At 39.3% G+C, this 21839-nt stretch overlaps 1 long non-coding RNA gene across 1 annotated transcript; it reads left to right on the top strand.

The window, feature by feature from the left end:
• Positions 1–5757: 5757 nt before the first annotated feature.
• Positions 5758–18000, top strand: LOC107127360 (uncharacterized). The gene is made up of 2 exons (XR_001485054.4): positions 5758–5891; positions 7271–18000. It is a non-coding gene; the product is annotated as an uncharacterized lncRNA (long non-coding RNA).
• Positions 18001–21839: the final 3839 nt, after the last annotated feature.

Here is a 21839-nt window from a genome sequence, read left to right as displayed (position 1 = left end):
TCATGAATTAAATCACGTGTCCACTTCTAAATCAATTACAGTGGCTGAAATGTTGGAATACACCATGTGATTCTTTTAGGTCATAGGTTCTTGCCTGCTCAATTCCATCCAAACTCCATGGATGGAGCTTGAGTATGGAGTTGTTTCTTCTAAGGAATTTGAAAGTATTATTAGTAGAAGATGAGTAGATATTGAGCAGAAAAAATAATGGATATTCCCTGCAGAAGATTATTTTTTTAAAATGAAGAGGGGCGGGTATGGTGGCTCACGTCTGTAATCCCAGCACTTTGGGAGGTCCGGGTGGGTAGCAAATTTGAGGCCAGGAGTTCGAGAACAGCCTGGCCAATATGGTGAAACCCTATCTCTATTAAAAATACAAAAATTTCCCGGCCTGGTGACTCACGCCTGCAATCGCAGCTACTTGGGAGGCTGAGACACAAGACTCACTTGAGCCCAGGAGGCGGAGGTTGCAGTGAGCTGAGATCATGCCATTCCACTCTAGCCTGGGTGACAGAGCGAGACTCCGTCTCAAAAAAAAAAAAAAAATAAAATAAATAAATAAATAAAAATAAAAAAAATAAAAAGTATAATCTACAACAAAAATGTACACTACTATGAATTTTCATATACTTAATAACAGAATCATCAACATATATAAAGCAAATAATCAGTCAGAAAATACAATAAGAATATAGAAACAACACAAGTAAAACATTTTAACAAACCTCTGTTAAATATTCAATTTAATTTAATTTAAACTTAACTTTAAATATTTCATACGATTTTTGTTAGTGACAGAGTAGATGCCCAGACATAGATAGCTAAAAATGTACAAAAGCAGGCATCTTTGGGGTTATGCATGATTGCACTCAGGAGAATAGGGGCAGGCAAAAGAATCTTGGAGTCTCAAAAGCTGATTTGTAGGAAATTTCTAAACACTGGGAAATGATCAGAGGTTGGGATAAAAGCCTTTGAATCTGAAATATTTTCTCAATTTCTGGGTGTTAACATATTAGCACTTCTCTTAAAGGCAACTTAGATGATGTATGCATTTGTAGGTAGTGCCACAATTTCAGCTAAGCAGACAAGTCTATAATCAGATGGACTTGGAATAAATCACAGAACATGTCTCAGCTGTCATTTTCTTATCTGGAAGTGAAATTAAAGTCATCTACTTCACAGGGTCATTGTGAAGAATTAATAAAACATATAGAGCATTAATTCAGTGAGTAGCATATACTAAACTCAACCAATGCCACTTACCCAACCACTGGAAGCTAGGTTTAGTTTTAACTTTAGCTCGAGCTTGTAAAAAAAAAAAAGACTTTTGAAGCTCAACCACCTACATTCAAATCCTGGCTTTGCTGTGTGACCTTAGAGAAGTCACTTTCTCTCTCTCTTATTCAGTTTCGCCACTGGCAAAAGGAGATAAAATAGTATCTGCCTTATGTGTTTGACTTGAGGCTTAACATCTAAACTTTTTAGAATAGTTTCAGGCATGTGAAGCTCCAAATAAGGGTCAGCAATTGTTTTTGTGGCTGTTATTTACTACTTTCCAGAGTTCTGTTACGAAGGGCCTCAGAAGCAAAAGGCAGAATTGCAGTGTGAAGCCAGGAATTAATTACTGGGCTTTCCAGTGAGCACAAGTGCCAAGTGAGGCCAGAATTAGAAAGAAGTGAGAGCTGAGGATTTGGAAGGAGAGCAGGAGGTGAGTTAATAGGACTCAAAACTGGACAGGAGAACAGTAATTACATAAGATCCTGGTGTGCAGTTAGTGCCTATATAATAATGTGTGTAAGAAACTATCTGTCATAGGTCGTACACTGTGCATTTTCTATCCATTATATAATTCAATCCTCCCAATAACCCTGACAGCCAGGTATTATTATTTCAATTTATAATGAGAAAATGAGCTTTAAAGGGGTTAAAAAGTCAATTACTTAGGCCAAGTAGTTTTTATGTGGAGGACTGAGATTGAGGTATAGAACCAATTCTCAAGCCAATAACCATCCCTCCCCACTAGCCTGCTTCCCTCAGTATTGAGAGCCAAGCATTATGTGTATTATCCCTTCCCTTATCAGGAGAGTGGCCAGGGCTTAACTTGAAATGAAGCAGCACAGAATCTAGTTATGGCCACAGACATATGAATGACTTGGATTCTTCTGATAAGATAAAGCATTTCTTAGCAATTACCCACTGTGTGTAATCTTCCCTTCAGAAGAGACTTTTCTCTCTGTGCCCACCTCCAAGGTGCAGGCCATAGCAGCTCCTAGAGGAAATTCTAACCTGACTCTATCTCTCATCTTTTCCACTCCCTCAACCTGACTTATCTTAAGAGTTCAGTTCGAAAGCCTTGGTGTTTTAGACCTAAGTTCCTTCATCTTTTGCAAGACCACGCTGCAAAGATAACTACTCTTGTTTACCATCGACTGTAATTCCCCTTTTGTCCCAACCATTATCCACTCCCTTCATGAATAACTACATTTGGAACAGGAAAAGTTGTGATTATTGCTACAGTTTGTGAACAACTCTGGCATTGTCTAATTTCTTGATGGGTAGTCTTCATCTTAGATTGTTGTTTATCTAGGTTTCACTGTGGCCTTTAATTTCACACAGGTTTATAGGAGGAGAGTAGGCAAAACAAATCAAATTAGGGCCAGGGCCTTTAGTCTGGTTCTCCTGACTGGAGACTCCTGATTGTCCAAGAGTTGAAAGCTCTCTGGTCTCCAGTGTCCTAGCAACAGTGACAGCAGATGACCCTTTGCTACTTTCTTATAGAGTTTTCTTATACAAACCCCTGTCATTATACCAGTCGATTCGTTCCCATAGTCATTCTTATTCTTTCCTTCCCTCTCTTCTTTTATCTCCCTTCACTATCTAGGGCTCAGTCAACATCCCTAAAAAAGCCACTATGTAATTCATAAGACCAAATTCATGTTAAGATTCACTTCTCAGTGTATAGTTGCCAATTTAGGTTTTCTAAGAGAAAGAACAGAAATTATTTAAGAATTACCCGGCTTTGTTGAGACCTGGACAATTAGTTTCTTGAATGTTGCAGAACCATTTAAAGCATCCACTGCTTATCTGCAGAATTAAAAGGCCTTGGCTATTATTTCTTGTTTAACAAACGTTGACCACACTCAGGCTGCGAAGCTCCATACAAAAGATGTACAGGCCTGAAAATTTAAAAAAAAAAAAAAACTGATTAAATTTTAACCAGCTGCTGGGCAGATAGTTTGCCTGAGGCACATTTGTCAGTTTCAAAGGGTCTTTTTATTAATTTTGCATTTTGTATTTTGTTAGTGGAAAGAGCTCCCTCTTTGGGGACTGCCAAAAGCTATAGGCTGCGAATCTTCAAGCAGCCCAAGGACGCTTCTGAGAATGCCAAGTAGATTTGGATTCCCGAGCACTCCCCATTACATGAGCTTTATGGGTCCTAAAAATATATTAACTTTAGGGGTGAGCTATTTGAATTAACTTTACAGGATTCATGCTGACTCTGCTTTGGTTAATGTGAATCCTGCTATTTGTCAGTAAGACTATGAATGACCTTGCTGTGTGAACTTAAGCAATTTACTTGACGTCTCTGAGAATCAGGTTTCTGGTCTATAATATAATAGAATGGGGAGTTTATCTTTATGATCCCTGCAGCACTGAATTAGCTGGTTTGTGACTGGTTTGGAAGTTCTGACACGGTAAAACGCTCATGTGTTTTTCTTTTGCGTAAGTGGCATACGGCAACTAAGTCAGTTATAAGCTATCATATTAATGATAGTGGTGATAATTATATTCTTAATAGCTAGAAATGTTATTTAAAATTTTGTATGTCAGGTTCTGTGTTAAGCACTTTACATTTATTTTAATATTTATTTTTTCAGAGGAAACCTCTGAAGCAGGAGCTATCATTATTCCCATATTACAGATGAGGCAGCTGAGAGTATAGAAGATGAAGAAATTTACCCAAAATTGAATAGTAAGTGGTTGAGCCTGGATTTGAAAATAAATCGGCTTAATGCAGTCTGTTTTCTTCTTTTGGAAGTAAGGATCAGTTTCTGTTTCTAAGCTGGAAATGTGCTCTGATTTCATACAAAGATTTCCAGATTCCAAGTGTGGCTGGGATGGGGCTTGGTGAAAATACTTATGCCAAACTCAGTGGTGTCCTGAAAGGTTCACACAGGCCTCTCTTGGCTTAGGCAGCTCCAGGCTGGAGGCGGCCGCCTGCAGCGTAGAGACAATTTGTGAAGAGGAGACAGAACTCAGGGGTTAAATGGAAAATACAAACCTCTTCTGTGATGCTGGGAATTTCATAAGATCCACTCAGGCATCTTCAAACAGCATTAAATACAAAGTAAAAAAGTCTACCCTCAGGCTAGAATTTGTAGACGACTTACCTGAAGGAGAATATAGCTAAATTTCTGCCTGAAGACAAAGAATCAGGGCTTACATTTACAAAGTGGAAGGAAAAAGCAATGTATACACACATACACACACATACACACACACACACACACACACACACACACACAGACACGCATATGGGTTTTTTTCCGAATGTATATTTCGTTTTTGTATTACAACTTTATATATATATTTTAGACATAAATATATCATTTCACCAGTGAGACTTTTTATGCCAAATCAATAAGCTGGCAGACTGACTTTTGCATTATTTAATGTCCTTACCTATTGGGAGGGACAGGTACTATCAGCCTCTATGTGCTCAAATTTCTTTGGTCTTTAAATTTCTGCAAAGGATTCACCTTGAAAGCAAATTCTCTGGGGTATGTTGCTCTCCCTCAAGTTTGGCTTTTTTCTTGCTGCTCAAGTGGCTTGGGTTCTTCAACCAAGATGACTTATCCTATTGATTTTTAAAAGGGGGAGGAGCAAACTGCACAAAATGTGTGATACTTGGAGTGGAGGAATGGGACATGTCCCAAGAGGCTTCTGTGATTCTTTTTGAGTTAACCCTCCTGTATTCCTGCACTCGTAATTGGCCTGCTCCTTGGTATACTATACTTAGCAAGATGGAATGGTGCTTGGACTGGTCGAGGAACCCTAAAGAACTTTCTCACCAGAGTTAGTTAAATAAAAGATGCATACACTTGTAATAGCATTTAAAAGTTATTTTACTTGATAACTACTCATAGACTTAAAAAAATAAGTTAGAAGAGGAAATTTGAAATATATTGGACACACAGTTTATCATTAAATATGGGAATTTCTGGGTCAGAAAAATGACATATTCTCCTGTTTAGGATGCATGCAGTTTTTAAAGAATTTTTAAAAAGTGAATATCTATTGGTGATAAGTTTGTGATAAGTTTTAACATAAGGAACTTTGTTTTATCTACATTTTAAAGTACATTTTTGCAGATTACAAAACTTCAGTTCACAGTTATTTTTATTTAGCACTTTGAAGATACTCCTTTGAAGATTTCTTTTCAAGCATCCATTATTATAGTGAAGAGGTTTTATAGTCAAGGTGATGGTTAATTTTATTTAACAAATTGACTAGGCCACAGGATACCCAGGCAGTAGGTAGAACATTATTTGGAGTGTGTCTGTGAGGGTGTTTTGGGATAAGATTACCCTTTAAATTGGAAGACTGAATAAAGCTTTGGCCTTCCTAATGTGGGTGGCCTTTATCTAATTTAGTGAAGGCTGAACAGAAAGGCTGGCACTCCCCCAAGTAAGAGACGATTCTTCCTGCTTGACTGTTTCCAAACTAGAACATCAGCTTTTTTCTGCCTTTGGACTCAAACTGAAACTTGGACTCTTGCTGGGTCTCAAGCCTGCTGACTGTGAACTGGAACTTACACCATTGACTCTCCTGGGTCTCCAGTTTGCTGACTTATTCTGCAGATCTTGAGACTTGTCAATCTCTGTAATCATGTAAGTCAATTCCTTATAATAAATTTCTTTCTCTCTGTATATACATCTTACCGGTTCTGTTTCTCAGGAGAACCCAGAGTAATATGGTCAGTTTGTCATTTTTTGGTAAACGAACTGTCTTCCCCCTAATCCCCCTTCCTGGCTGATTTTGACAACCTTTGTTGTTTGTCTTTGGTGCTCCACTTTACCTAGTATAGATTTTATGTGTCTTGGTTAGTAAATGTGCTTTTTGCTTTTATAGATTTATGTCTTTCTTCTTAACCACTTTTAAAATGTTTATTTTCCACTATTTTCTCTATTCTGTCTGAGACTCTGATTAAATATATATTAGATCTTCTCATTCTATCCACCTGTCTTAGTTCATTCGGGCTACTGTAACAAAATACCACATATGGGATGAATTATAAACAACAGAAATTTATTTCTCAGAGTTCCAAGATTAAGGCATCAACAAATTCAGTGTCTGGTGAGGGTCTATCTCTTGGTTCATAAAATGATGCCTTTTTGCTATGTTCTTTCATGGTGGAAAGGGCAAGGTAGTTCTCTGGGGCCTTTTTTATAAGGGCACTAATCCCTTTCCTGGGACCTCTATCCTCATGATCTCATCACCTCCCAATGGTTTCACCTCCTAATACTATCATATTAATAACTAGTTTTTAACATATACATTTAGGGAGACATAATCAGACCATAGCACAAAATCAGACCATGTTTATTATCTTCTAATGTTTTTAATCTTCTTGTTCTTTGGGCTACAATCTGGATAGCTGTTTCAGATATATCTTCCAGTTTGTTAATTCTCTCTTCAGCCATAGCTATTATTTATCATATCCAATGAATTTTTTAAAATTTATTTTCAATCACTACACTTTTCATTTTATTTTGTACCTTTTCTAATCTGCCTATTTTGTAGTGTTTAGTTGCTTGCTTTTTATATTTAAAAAGTTTCACATATAGTTGTTATATATTTTATCTGTTAAGTGCAGTATCTAACATTCTTGACTGACTTAGCCTAGGTTGTCCAGAAACCAGAAGTTATATGTGACTGTTTTTTAGTAAGTACAATCCTAGAGAGCAGAAGTGAGAGCAAAGGTAGGTGAGGTTAAGAAGGAGAGAAAATCTAAATGAAGATGTACTGTTAGCTGGCTGCTACTAAATTCAATGGATTATTCCTAATATAGGTTTATGCTAAGCAATGACCCCTCAAGAAGCCATATAAAATATTTCCCAGGATCATCCATCTAGGGGAAGAAAGAATTTGTCTATTGATTCCCTCTCTCCCATTGGTTAGTTTTGCCCATAGGGCATTGGCTTCCCTACACTTCTGGTTTCCACATGTGTAGACACTGAGCAGGGTCTCTCCATGTCTCATACCTTAGCATCATCAAGGAAGCCCTGGAACAGGAGGCAAGAAGCATTCAGAGAAGCATGCAATACAAGCATGAGGTGAGACACTTCCAGGCTGCATCTGCGTAAAGTTGGTCAGAGTCCACACAGAGTTGGTCATGAGAGTAGTGACCAGAGTGTGAGCCAAATTGGGTAAAGCATATCATAACTGGTATGTAAGATATGTCCAATACTGTGTCCAAATGTGGTATTTGTTATTTTTGCTGATTCTTACTCATGATGGTTTATTTCCTTGTATGATTAATGATCTTTTATTATAAACTCTTAGTTGATTGATTTTAAATTTCTGGAATTCTATGTGACCTAAATCAAAGATGCTTTCTTCCAGATAATAATTATATTGGTATCTGCCAGGAGCCAAAGGGTGCTACTTACCTGGGACTGTTTCAGATTTTCTTCTGGATTTCTTACTTAACATCAGTGTTTAAGGGTAAACAACTACACCCTTCAGCTGGCCCAAGTTTTAGTCACCAGAATACAGTGCTAATATTGGCATTTAGTTGAAAGTTTGCCTTCCATATTTGCTTACAGGTCACACTCATCTTTTTTATCTTTCTTTGCTTTTGACAGAGAGGGTGGGTGCTTATTGAGTTTCTGGGAGCCCAGCAATGCATTCAAAATTATGTTTTACAAGCATATAGTTGGTGTGCAGTGGGAGAGCACTTCTAAATGTCTTAGTCTGGAACTTAGCACTTCTAAGTTCCAAACTCCTGGAAGCAAAGGCCACTCTTTCTATTCTTTTTCAAAAAGGAACAAGATGAGAATTACAGCCAAAAGAAAACTTCAGGAGATGCAACATAGCATTGATCTCATTCTAGATACATATTCAAAGGCTGTGGATGTGTTCTCATATCTTCCAGTAGGGACATGCTGGACCATTTCTTCTACTTTCAACCTATTGAACCATTTCTCCTGCTCCCTTGGAGAGGCTAAGTTCAGGCTGTCCTTGGAAAGGAAAAGATCAAACCAATTCATCTAATTTTCCTAGAAGCTGTGGTCTAGTGCCTGCTGGGGCATTAGCCATGCTTGACACCTCTTCTTTACAGGCTTGGCTCTGGAGCAGGCGTTTTTCCAAGACAGTGCTGACCACAGATGTGAGTGACACAGGCAGACAAGTGTGAGACATGAAAAATACAGGCTTTAGCAGCATGACCAGGTGTGTTAGGAGACATCTGGCCACTGAATCTCAGGGGGCTGGCCTCTTCCTGCTGGAAATGGAGTGGAGGGGGCACAGGCCTCAGAGGGAGAGCAGAAACCCTGTGGAGATAAAATGGGGAGGCTATTAGACCCAGGAGATAGAAGTGGGACCTCTGTAACACTCCAAACACTCAAAAGAGCACTAAACTGGAGGAGACTGAGGCATGACAGCTTGGCTGAGAATGTAAGTGAAATATGAAGTTCTGGACAAGAAGCAGGTTTTGTGCAAATGACTTAAGAATGCAGAAAAGAGTAGGACCACACAGAATGTTGGAGCTAGAGAAGTTTAAGTGTCATCTAATGTAGTGCTTCCAGCCCAGGACTCCTACCTCTGGTGGCATGAGAAGCTTTTGTCTAGTCCAAGGGCATGCCTTTATATATCACTTAACCCCTGAAGAGAAAGTTACTTCATTTTCAGATCTATTTCAATTCTCCTGTTTACCAAGAATGCCGTTTTAACTTTTTAACAAAAAATAAAGCATTCGGAAGGCAAAAATGCCCAGTTAGAACTTAATGACCGTGGTTTGCTTTCATTGAATTAATTTTTTTGGTTTTTTTTTAGGTTCATCAAGTGATAGAAAGTTTCCTTTTACAGTAAATTTAAATTAGCAAAAAATTTGAGTCAATTTAAGAAAAAGTATTAAATAAAAAATAATATGGGCCAGGTGTGGTGGCCCACACTTGTAATCCCAGCATTTTGAGAGACCCAGGTAGGCGTATCACCTGAGGTCCAGGAGTTCCAGACCAGCCTGGCCAACACAGTGGCCAGTGAAATCCCGTCTCTACTTAAAATACAAAAATTAGCTGGGCATGGTGGTGCATGCTTATAATCCCAGCTACTCAGGCAGCTGAGGCACAAGAATTGCTTGAACCTGGGAGGCAAAATTTACAGTGAGTGAAGATCATGCCACTGCACTCCAGCCTGGGTGACAGAGTGAGACTCTGTCTCAAAATAATAATAATTATAATAATAACAACAACAATATAGATGACAGTTAGATGTGGCACAAACACGAAGGTAATACAAGTATGATCAAGCATTAGGAAACACTGATCTGATACAATCTTCTGATTGTATGGCTCAGGCCAGGAGAAATGGAGAGGAGATTATCTTCTCAAGGTCACATGTCCCATTAGTATCATAACAGGAAACACAGCCCAAGTCTCCCGATACCCAATCCACAGTTCTGTCCACCATCCCAGGCTGTGTCCCTAAACTTAGCAACAAAATGAAACAGAGTGCCTGCCTCTCATGGTAGAGGCTGAGCCTAAAGTAAAAGGCCATCGTGCCCTGAGTTAAATGCCGACTTAGAGAGGATGACAAGACATTTGGAGATGTTAAGCAATACTATTTGTTTTCTGCTGTCAGTTTACTCTTTCTTTCCCCTTTTCTCCTGTCTTATTTAATCAAGGAGGCTGTTTCTTAGGTGTTCATTTCTGTAAGAAGGGGATGTGACTGTCTTTAGTTTTAAATGACAATGCTTTTAGGAGAAAGCAGAGGACTATGGGTATTGCAAAATGTTAGATAATCTGAGGGAAAAGATTCTCCTTCTCACCCACACACAACTAGGAATGCTTCTCCTGTTCTTGGGAGTGTTAAAAAATGTGGAGGGAAAAGCTACATGTGTAAAGATGAGGATGGGTCCTGGAGAAGGAGGTTCTAGACTGACTCCTAGGCCGAACACCTGGCAAGCTAAGAATTCTGGGTGAGTTTATGGAATCTGAGAGCAGAGGGTCCCTGCTTCTCTGACAGAGTTACAGGGAAGCAACAAGGTCACAGAAATGGAGCGGCTGCTTGGTGCACCCAGAGGGAGAAGGATGAGGAGAGACTCAGACAGTCCTGAATAGCATGGCACCAAAGTAAAGGAGGGATTAGCCAATGAAGAGACCACGCAGGTGGGAATGGGGAATGGTTTGGCAGTGACCGGCAAGGAGAGAGAGCAGAGGCCCAAATGAGATGAGGAGACTTTTGAATAACTGTTAGACTATAGAAAAAGGAGTTACATTTTCCACACCTGATTTGGTGGATTGAAATTCACGTTAGATTTTAAAAAGTAGGAATAAGAGTGTGGGTGCACTCAGAGTGCAGAGCAATTTAATAGCTGAATCTATGAAATTGCATTTGGATCAAATCTTAGAGGGTGAATAGGCAGAAGGGCTGGGAAAGGAATAGATGTGCAATAAACCAGGGCTTTATTTTTGGTAAAGCAAAGAAACAAGTCTCCTAAACGAGGTGCAAACAAAATGCAGTAGGAGTTCAAAGGGAGGGGATTCTTACTGGAAAGATGAGGACACTTTCCCAGGGAATGTGTCATGTCACCCAGACTAGGACAGGTAAGTAGAGAAACCTCTCTGATTTTCAGTTCAGCCTCTGAGGAGGAAGATGACTTAGTGTTCAGGTTGCATAAATGATCCTGAGGTAATGGCCTAATGCTCCCCAGCTTCTATCCCATTTTGTGGTCTGGGAAGAGAATGGATGATTCTGGACTTTGATCTGGGGATAGATTATGAAACCATGATGTATAAGGACTTTCGAGTTCTACAAGCCAGGGCTCAAATCAGTGATCTCCCTGGGCCTCAGTTTTGTCATCCAAAGAATGGGAATGGTAAACTTACTTCATATGATTGTAGGGAAAATAGTAGATAATAGTAGACGTAAAGCTTGGGACATGGTGTCTGGTGTAGAGCAAGGTCCCAATAGCAATTGTTTTCCCCCGCTTTCCTCTGTGAGGAGAGAGACTGTTTTTTCTCATTTTTGTATCCCTCACTGTACCTAATATCATACCTTGTATGCTGAAAGGGCAATGAAGAATTTCTTGTTTTGACTTGCTCTGATTTAAAGAACATGTATAATTCAAAAACAAGCTAATAAAATCAGCATTGGTTGTATCACCAGCTGTTAGATGAACAGATCAGAGAAAGTTTTCCATTAACCAGTGCAGTTTTTCTTTCTTTGGCTGTCAGTCAGCACAAAGGTAATCCCAGGAATCAAGGCACTGAAAAGTGAATTTCTGGCTGTACTGATCACAGCAGCCCTGACATCATACAGCCACTGCTTTCCATAATCAATGCCAGAGCTTAGTTTATTCACCTTATGAGTCCCTTGTGAAATTCCAAATCCGGTACCTGGATGGTAACATTTCCCCTAATTGATGCATGTTTGCTCTGGGAAAAACATCCTGTTTGATTAATTTTGGGTTTGATTTTCCTCCTCCTGGTGCTATGATTTTCATGGACAGAGTCATTCTTTTGATGCTTTGCATGTGTTGGAGGGAGATAGATCTATGGGCAGTGAGCTGGGTCCCAGTGCTAGCTTCCTGACTTTGGGAAACTTTTCTATAGGAAAAGACCCAGAAATGACAGCCCTGGTATGTATTGATGCAACATTTTCACCTAGTGTTAGGAAAGGAAGGAGAGTAACAATGAGCTCTAGACAGTGGGTTAGATAAATTATATGCACAATTATGTAATCATTATGAGTTCTATTTGTAAGATGAGAAAACTGAGGCTCAGAGAAATAAAAATCACAAACTCAGTAAAGAGTAGAGCATTTGTTCAAGTTCCCTGTTCTTTCATCTCCATTATACTTTTAAAAAGTTAAACTAGAATAGATTCATAAGAAAGTAGACTTATTTTTTTTTAAAGTGTCCATAATTCTACCATCACCACTCACAGCATGTATCTTCTTGCTGTCTTGTCCCATTTGCATGTTTGTTTGGTACGACTGAAGTCATACAGTTCAAAGTATTACTTAGCAAGTCCTTAAATAAATATTTCTTAGAAATAGCTTTACCGGAGTTCTTACAAATAAAAATTTCATCTCCATTTATTGAACCCAAGACAATAGTAAAGGAATCCCTGGAAGATCCAGATGGAGACCTGCCTCTTGGGTTTTAGCAGACCTTGGGAGGAAGAGGGTTTGCTTAATGATGACTACAGGATACAGAGTATCCCCTCGCAGTGTAGCTATCCTGTCATGTGTCTTTCTGTTGAGGATTCCCAAATGGTAACTCCTTTTTGGACCTCTTCTCTAGATTTCTTGAGTAACCTATTGAGTGCTATTTTCCTTTGTATGTTTATATCTCAGCAAGAATATCCAGCCTCTTTTTGAAGAGTTTCCCCCTTTATCTATGGTATACCAGAAAGCCCTGTGATTGTGGGAAAACAACTTAAAACTTACTTAGCCTCAGTTTCCCTGTTCTAGACTAAAGGGCTAACAGCACCTATCTTAGAGAAGGTTCAGGAGAACTCAGTGAGATAATGTGGGCATTGTGCCTACAGCAATATTCAAATGTGCTGCGTAGAGAAGATTAAATGCTCACTTTGGGTTTCCTAACAACTCAGGAAGCCCTAGAATACAAAGATCCCCATAGAAGCCAGGGGATGGGCCAGGTGCAGTGGCTCACACCTGTAATCTCAGCACTTTGGGAGGCCAAGGCAGACAGATCACCTGAGGTCAGGGGTTTGAGACCAGCCTGGCCAACATGGTGAAACCCCGTCTCTACTAAAAACACAAAAATTAGCTGGGCATAGTGGTGGGTGCCTATAGTCCCAGCTACTCAGGAGGCTGAGAAAGGACAATTGCTTGAACCCAGGAGTCGGAGGTTACCGTGAGCCAAAAAAAAAAAAAAAAAAAAAGTCAGGGAATGAAGAGATAATAGGTGTCTTATCCCACAGAACAGCTGTTTTTATTTTGAAGGTGGGAGGAAAGAGATATAGTGGAATCTCAGAAGATAGGTGCTTCAAATGCAGCACTGAGAGTAGTTCTTGAGGACTTGGAGTAGGACACCCAGGACTGGTTCTGCTGAGGCTAGGAAGCTGGGGTAAGACAAATAGATGGTCTTTTAACTTCCTGCTGCTGGGTACATGGAATTTGGCTATGAGTGTACAGTAGAGAAGTGTTATGATGTGACAAAGCAGCTGGTCTTAAGAAACTGCAACAAGGGCCAGAAAATAACCATATCACACCAAGGAATCCCCAGACCCAGCTCTGGTAGAGGGAGAGAGTCTTGGGTATTTATCCAGCAGGCCCTTGGCTTTGTCCAGCTTCGGAATGTGCTAGATAATGTTGATGTTTCAGAAAGATCCAGCTTGGTGCTTTTGGATCCCATTGCCCCAGTTCTTGCTCCTGCTGTGGTGCTCTTAGAGCTGTCATACTTCTCTGGCCACAGTGAGATTGCTTATAGGGTAAATAAATTAAACTCATCCAAGTTATCCAAGAGCTTAAGAAAAGGAGAAATAACCAGGATTGAGATTATTTGGAACACTTACACTTATTTGAAATAAGCATAAGAATAAGAAGTCCTGAAATTGAAGATAATACTCCTATCTACCTAAACCTAAACCTGCAGATTAGCAAGGTGTGTGAGGTGAAAGAGTGTGTAGAGAGCTCTGTAACTTCATCTTGAATGACGACTGGAGCTTAAGTGGGGAGGGAAAGTTGGGGAGGAAGGGCTATGAACTCTGCCTGCGAGGAGCTCACATTGCAATTTAAAAAGTCAATGTTAGAGTTAGAACATATCCTGATTTGTCCAGGCAGTCCCAATTTGTGCTTCTTATCTCTGTGTACTTATTATTGGTGAGCTCTACTTTTAAAACTTTCTTGATTCAACAAATAAGTTAATGGTTACCCAGCTGTTGTCATTAAGATGGCATTGACAAATACCTATTTTGAAGGAATAGGTATTCAAAGTATTTTGAACACATATTCTGAAATGCTGTAAGCATTTTGAATAAAAAAATCATGCTTCTATGTAGGAAACTTCAGGATTCCTGGGAGAGGAGTTGGCAGCATCTCAGGGAATGAGATAGCCCAGTGGTCAGGGCTTGTGTGGCATTTAACCACAAAGGACTTGACCTTGTCTGATACAAGCTCGTGCAGTTGATGCCCAGTACTGCTAGTGCTAGATCCTTGTGATGAAGGACCTGACCCATAAGAACTCTGGCTTCCTGTGTGTTGGAGCCCTATTAATTCCACTGATAGTGTAGGAGACTGGCATATGTTGCTCTGCAGATACTCAGCTTAATGCCTTATTCTTCATGGCTCAAACAAGTTAGCTAGAATATTGCAGTATGGGCTGGGGGTTGGTGGTAGTAATAAGAGGTGGGAGAAGGGATGTGTTTACAGCCTTGCTATTACTGGGTTAAACTGGGCCAGCAGACCTGTTCAAAGCTTGTGGGATTTGGATCATTGATTTGTCTGGGACACTGAGGACAGTCAGGGCTCCCGTTTATTAGGGACAGAGGAGATAGCACAGTAAGCATTGTTTCACTTAATGCAAATCGAAAGTACCCAGGGGGGAAGTAAATATATTCTATGGAACTAGAAAGGTCATGTCATGTTTTCTGAGAAGAAGGAGGGAGAGGGGAAGCAATAAGTCACATCTCTGCAAGGCAGGTCTGAGGAAGCATAGAGGGATAACGGATAATGGAAGAACCAAGCCCATTGTTGCTTTCCCTAATGCTCTTTGAAGTCAGTCAACTGGCCTATCAATCAATTGACCAATCAATCCATCACTAAGCACACACTGAGGACCTACTATGGGCCAGCCTCTAGGACAAGTAGAGAAGATATCCAAGCCACAGTTGCTCTCATCAATGAGCTCATTCTTCAGTTGTGAATATGAATAGGCTATGCCAGCCCTTGTCTTCCTCCACTGTTATTAACTACAGACTCAATCATGTGCAATCCCTGACCCAAATTCTACTGGTCAGGCATACAAAAAAAGGCCCAGCTCCCTCAATGGGCAGGGAAAGAAATTAATTGTGCATTAATTGTGCAAAGAAGTTAATTGTACATCCAACAGCATGACATCTGTTGTTCTTGGGGCTTACTCCAGACCATTATTTTCCTTTTAATTGAAGGGGACTCCCAATCCCTGCTCAGAGGACAGCTCAACCTCAGCTTCCATTCCAGCTTGACAGTACCTGTAGAGGCAATGTGATTTACAGGACAATGTATAGGCTTTGGAGTCTAGTAGTCCTGGTTTGAATCCTACCCCTGCCACTTTTTTGTGTGTTGATTCAGTCACATAACCCTTTGCTACAAAAAAGAGATTATGATGTCCAGTTTAAAGATATTGTGATGAATTAATGAAGTACTTGGCTGTACAACCTAATACAGAGAAGAGATTAAACTGATGGTAGCTATTAGCACTGTTGTTATTACTGGTAGTAGTAGTATTAGTAGTAGATGCCAAAATCGTTGTAGTTGTTTTTCCCACAAGGAATGAATTCCCGCTATAGTGAATAAGGTCTGTTCCCAGGCCCATGGTTTTCCTGGCTGCTTCTCGTTATAGTCAGGTATGTCTTCATTGGCCATGACTTGATATCTTCTTACAAAGGGACCAATCAGAACATTAATGGTGCTCCTATTTGGGCATCAATTCTGGCCCTAATCAATCCTGAATTTACTGTTCTCCATGGACATTTTGTTCAAGGCTCACCTGGATAACCCAACAAAGGACTGATCTCACAGTTGACATGGTTTTTCTAAAAGAGTCCCACCTGGTTCTGGATTCTGCCCTCACTTACCTGTCCCTGCTGCCAAGACCCTTCTCTTCTTCATGGCAAAGTCTATGTAGTTTAGGACAAACAATTTCAGGAAATCATGTCAACTACCAGGGCAGTGGCATATATGGTTGGTTTATGGCTGCTTTTGGAATAAACCTGGAGAGAAGCAGAATTCCCAAGGACTAGGGGTGGCTAAGTGGAGGTTTGGAATAGTAATTCAAGCCAGGGTCCTGATGTGAGCAATGGCATGGAAACACAGCCACATATTTGGCCACAGTGTGGTCAGAGTATAGAGAAATAGAGAGGGTCTAGCTAAAAGGTCTTGAAGATCAAACAAGAATGTTTGGATTTACTCCTTGACAAAGGAAGGATGTTAACTTTGAAAATCCATGGAATTTTCCAACACAGAGATGCTCTTAAATAATTTATCTTATAAGAATAGACTATCCCTGTAGCTTGCTCTGAGCCAATTAGCTGGCTAGAGCACTTGCCTCATCTCCCCTGTCCTGTATGCTGTTTATTTCCTTTGGTCCCCATCATGCCTGGTCAGCACTCTTCCTCTCTGCCATTTTCGCTCAACTTCTCTTGAATTTCTTCACTCTTTTTCCCCATAAAATCCATCCTCTACAAGAATAATCTCTCTATACATGCATAGACACCTATTTCATTTCTGTCCTCTTCTTCAGTATGAACCATAGTATTATGAAATATATATATTTGGTCTTTGTCATCATTTCCTGACATGCAGCTTCTAAAACACTTGTAGATGGGGATGACAAGATAATCTTTTATTTTAATATTTGGTCTTTGACCCCCAGTTCCTGACACGGACTTCCTAAGACTTTTGTAATGTCCTGAGTGGTACAAGTGTCTTTTGTTCTAAAGAGACCACTCTTGGTGGGCTCCTGGATAGCCTCAGGATAAAGGCTGGTTGCTAGAGGAATCAACTATATAATTAGAGAGTTGGAAATTTTAGCTCCACCCACGAGAGAGCGGAGAGGGGCTGAAGGTTGAGTTGATCACCAATGATCAATGAGTCAATCAATCATGCCTATGCAATGAAGCATCCCTAAAAACCCAAAAGGGCTGGGTTTAGGGAGCTTCCAGACAGCTGAACACTTGGAGGTTCCTGAAGGATGGGGTGCTCAGAGAGAGCATGGGAACTTCAGACCCCTTCCAACATACCTTGCCATATGCATCTCTTCCATCTGGCTGTTCCTTATCATAAATGAGTCCTATGAGCCACCAAAGCAAATTAATTGAAACCGAGGAAGGGATTGTGGAAACCCCTGATTTATAGGCCATTGGTCAGAAGCATGGTGACCACCTACTAGTTGTGACTGGCATCTGAAGTGAGGGACAGTCTTGTGAGACTGAGCCCTGAACCTGTGTGTTCTGAGGCTTTCCTCAGGTAGATAGTATCAGAATCAAATTGAATCAGAGGACATCCAGCTAGTGTCTGCTGGAGAATTGCTTGCTTGGCATATGGAGAAACACTCCTGCACATCTTGTTGAGTTGTGTGAGAATGAAGAGTAGGGAAAATACGTTGATTTTGTTTTTTCCTATTGCAAGATAAACTTTTACAGTAAGTTTTTCTCCTGTTTCTATGAATCAGAGAAGTCAGACATAGTTGATGAAAATTCAATATTATCTTTGCTTTTCTGTAGAGAAATGCAACTTTTCTTGATTGAATTCTCAGGTTTATATTATGTCCACATCATGTTCTCAGTGAGTAAGGAAATTTTGTTTTGATTATTTTAGAAAAGATTTCATTCAACTTTACAAATATATTCATTTTTCAACATGAGAAACTGGAAAATTAGATGGGCTGTAATTTTGATAAAATTATGTTGGCCCCACTAAGGATTTTTGAACCACAAGTCCTGGATCCTCATCCTTCAACTTAACTCTAGACAAAAATAAGCTTGAATTCGCTTCTGAAGTGACCATAACTTCTGAATGCTAAATCAGGATATGAATTCTAAAAGAAAAGACATTGTTTTACTTTTTTTTAGTTATTGTTATTAAATATCAAATTATATTTAATTAAATACTTTATAATATTTCTTTAACAAAATATATTAATTTCTATATGAAATTGAAGACCTCCTGGGAAATTCTTCCTCAAGGTTACTGGACTTTGCCAATACTTCTGAACACTTGTTATTCTTTTCCTGACTATGCCCTGTTAAAATCCTTTGAAGCTTTTTTCCTGGTCTCCTTCTATCCTCATGCCACTCTTAAACTGTAATAGGGTTTTACCCTTTGTAGCTGCAGGTTTCATGTTTACAGATTCAACAAACTAAGAATTAAAAAAATTCAGGCAAAAAATTATAAGAAATAACAATACAACAATAAAAAACAACAAATAAAAAACACCACAGTATAATGCCTATTTACATAGCATTTACACTGTATTCAGTATCATAAGTAATCTAGAGATGATTTAAAGTATACAGGAGGATGCACATGGGTGCTGTGCAAATAGGGCACTATTTGATATAAGGGACTTAAGCAAATACTGGCCACTGGGTACTAGTGTTGCCACCCCTGGGTGCAGTCACCATGAATGTCTGGTATCTGCTTGGGGCTGCTGGGAAGGTACCCTGGAACCAATCTCCCATGGATACCAAGGGATGACCATACAATGTTGACATGTGGCTTCAATTACCAGCTATTTACTGATAAAAGCCTCATTTATCTTTTTTTCATAATTTTCCTGCATCCTAACACCTTTCTACTGGAGGGCCATTCCATAGTGCAATTCTTTATCATGATAAGATACAACTTTCTATTTCTGCAGGAGAAGCTGAATGGGAACAGTACAGGGTGCTGCACTGTGCAACTCCAGGGGATACATTCTCATCATAATTTGTATGAATAGCTGTGCATTGCATAATTCTAGGAAGCACCAGCTTTACTGTGGTCTCTTATTAGATGACCACTGTGAAGCTCCTAGACATGCTATTTATGTGCACTCTAAATTTGAGCAACTCTGTGGCTCTGAGCAGATACATCATCTCACTGTTTCCTGGCAGTTAGGATTTGGGTGTGTGACTTAAACTTGGCCAATCACATGCTCTTACTTAATACTTTAAATCTCAAAAAACGAATGCAAAGATGCAAGGCAGTGATGAACAAGGCATTACATGGTGGCTGTACCCAGTGGCCAGTAGCAGAAACAGAGTCCAGTGGCAGTGTCGTCTAGCAGTGGTGGTAACAGAGGCAGGTGTGCCAGTGGTGGTATCTTAACAAGACTGATACTGAAGCATCTGGGCTGTGACTCCTGCTGCTGGTCTCCTCAACTACCTGCCTATTGAGCAAGACCCATTCTAAAGCCTTTCTTTGGATTCTACGGCCTATCTGGTATGCTTTCAATGAATTGCTTTCCTGCTTAAATCAAATATAATTGGATTGCAATTGAGAAACTCATCACAGAAATTTGTAACAGAAAGACTCGTATGTGGGTATATTTGTTTTCTGTTGCTGCACAACAAATTCCTACAAACTTAGTAAAGATTCCAGCAACACATATTTATTACCTCTCAGTTTCTGTAGATCAAAATTCTGTGAGCATAGGTTAGCTGGGTTGCTTCACGGTCTCATTAGGCTGCAATCCAGGTGTTGGCCAGGATTTTACATCTATATATATCCATATATAATAATTATAATATATATATATATCTTAAAGAGTCACAGGGAAGATAACCAAATTCAAGATTATTCTTATAGGTTGTGGAGTTCTATCAATTGAATATGGATCAGTTCTTGTGTCACAGTTAAGGCACTAATCAGGAAGAGTTGAGGCTCTAAAAGTTGGAGGGGGGATATGTGGGAGGATTCAGAAAACTTGGAATTTCCCTTGATATCCATTTGTCTCTGTCTCCCCCTAGCCCACTAGGCATCCTTTTATCCTTGTCTGATGAGACTATTTTATCTCTACTTTTAGATCTTGAAAGAGGAATCAAATTGTCCTCTTGGACTACATCTTTGGTTGTAGAAACGTAACTAAAGTTAGCTTTTCATATAGTTCCAGGGTCCAATTACAAATCAAACCTCATAAAGAAGATTTACCCTACAAAGAAATTAAAGTGCAAGAGATCTTCTCATAATGAATCTGTCTCCCATTTTCCTCACTTCCCCTGACTTATTAAGATTTTAAAATATAACAACGCCTGGTGGTGGTGAGAATGTGAGTGAACAGGCTTTTTCATATACAGGGAAGGGGTGTTTAAATTTGCATAAACTTTCTTGATAATTTGGTAAAATACATCAGACAACTTAAAAATGTTTATACCCTTTGAATTAGTAATTCCATTTCTAAAAATAAATCCTAAGGATATAATAATGCAAATGTGTAGAGATTTAGCTACAATAATTTTCATCATAATATTAAAATAGCAGAAAATTAGAAAACCTAAATTTCCAACAGAAAGAGATTAGTTGAATAAATTTTGCTATATCTATGCAATGGAAATTCTTTACAGCTATTAAAACATTATGTTATGGAAGAATATTTAGTGGTAGGGAAAGATGTTCATTATACTTTTAAGGTAATTCAACAGGTTATAATATAATATGCATGGTATTATTTCTTATATTTGTTTGTGTGTCTGTACATGTGGATGAGACATAAAGAAGCTTGAACATATTCACACCAAAATGTTCACAGTGGTTATTCTCAAGAAAGATATTATGAGTAATTTGTATTTTCTGCTTTTCTTTTTTTATGTTAATTTGTAATCTTTCCAGGGAAAAATTGCAGCTACCCAAAGTCTCATTCTTCCGGAGAGATGATCAACCTGTTCTTACTCTTATAGAAGAATGGTGGAAAGAGAGCCTTTGTGATTATTTTATCTAAGATGCTTATTTCACAAATGAGGAAATAGAGTTTCACAGAGGGATTCCTACAGCAAGTCAGGATGTATGGAAGAAGTAAATTCCAAAACCCCTGTGATTTAACTGGAGTTTCCTTCTCTCAAAGATGTCTCCTGAAATAACAAAAGGACTAATAGAGAATTTTGGCTTGTTGCTTTCAAAGTATGCTTTTAGAATGTAGCTGTCAGAAGAGATACTTCAGGAACTGTGAGGGTGGGCATAGGGGTAGGTGAGGAAACACTGTCCACTTTGATTACCTAAACTGAGCTGCATCAAAAGCAGTTCTGCTTGCCATGTTTTATTATTTTGTTTTGTTTTCATATCGGACATAGTGTTCTTTTCCTTCCCTTAGTTAATATGATCCCCAACTGGTATCAGTCAGGATTCATTTGTTGGAAGTATTGGTAAATCTAACTTAAAATGGCTTATAAAATAGGAATTTATTTGCTTTTATAGTTATGAAGTCAAATGGGGGCAAGCTTCAGAGATGGTTCAATCAGATCATCAATTTGGTTTCTCTAGTGTATTCTAAGCTCTTTTCTTCTCCATTTATTGTTTTCTTCCTCTGCCTGGCTTTCCTTATGATTAATTTTTAGTTATATACAGGGAGCAACAAGGCATATTCCCCCTCCCCATTCCCCAGAAAACCATCAAATTGAATTCCTCATATTTGCTCTGATAAGAATATCCCAGAGCCAATCACTGTAGTTACTGAAATATTATGCTTAGTCATTACTGTGTCAAAGGGTGGGTGAGGGTACCTTGATTGGCTTAGACCAGTCTACTGCCACAGGCCGAATTCACCCTGCTGCCTGTTTTTGTAAATAAAGTTTTGTGGGGTTTTTTTGTTTGTTTGTTTGTTTGTTTGTTTTTTGAGACGGAGTCTCGCTCTGTCACCCAGGCTGGAGTGCAGTGGCCAGATCTCAGCTCACTGCAAGGTCCGCCTCCCGGGT

The sequence above is a fragment of the Macaca fascicularis genome, chromosome 14, assembly GCF_037993035.2.
Source record: "Macaca fascicularis isolate 582-1 chromosome 14, T2T-MFA8v1.1".
Classification (NCBI taxonomy): Eukaryota; Metazoa; Chordata; class Mammalia; order Primates; family Cercopithecidae; genus Macaca; species Macaca fascicularis.
This window is presented reverse-complemented; position numbering and strand designations above follow the sequence as displayed.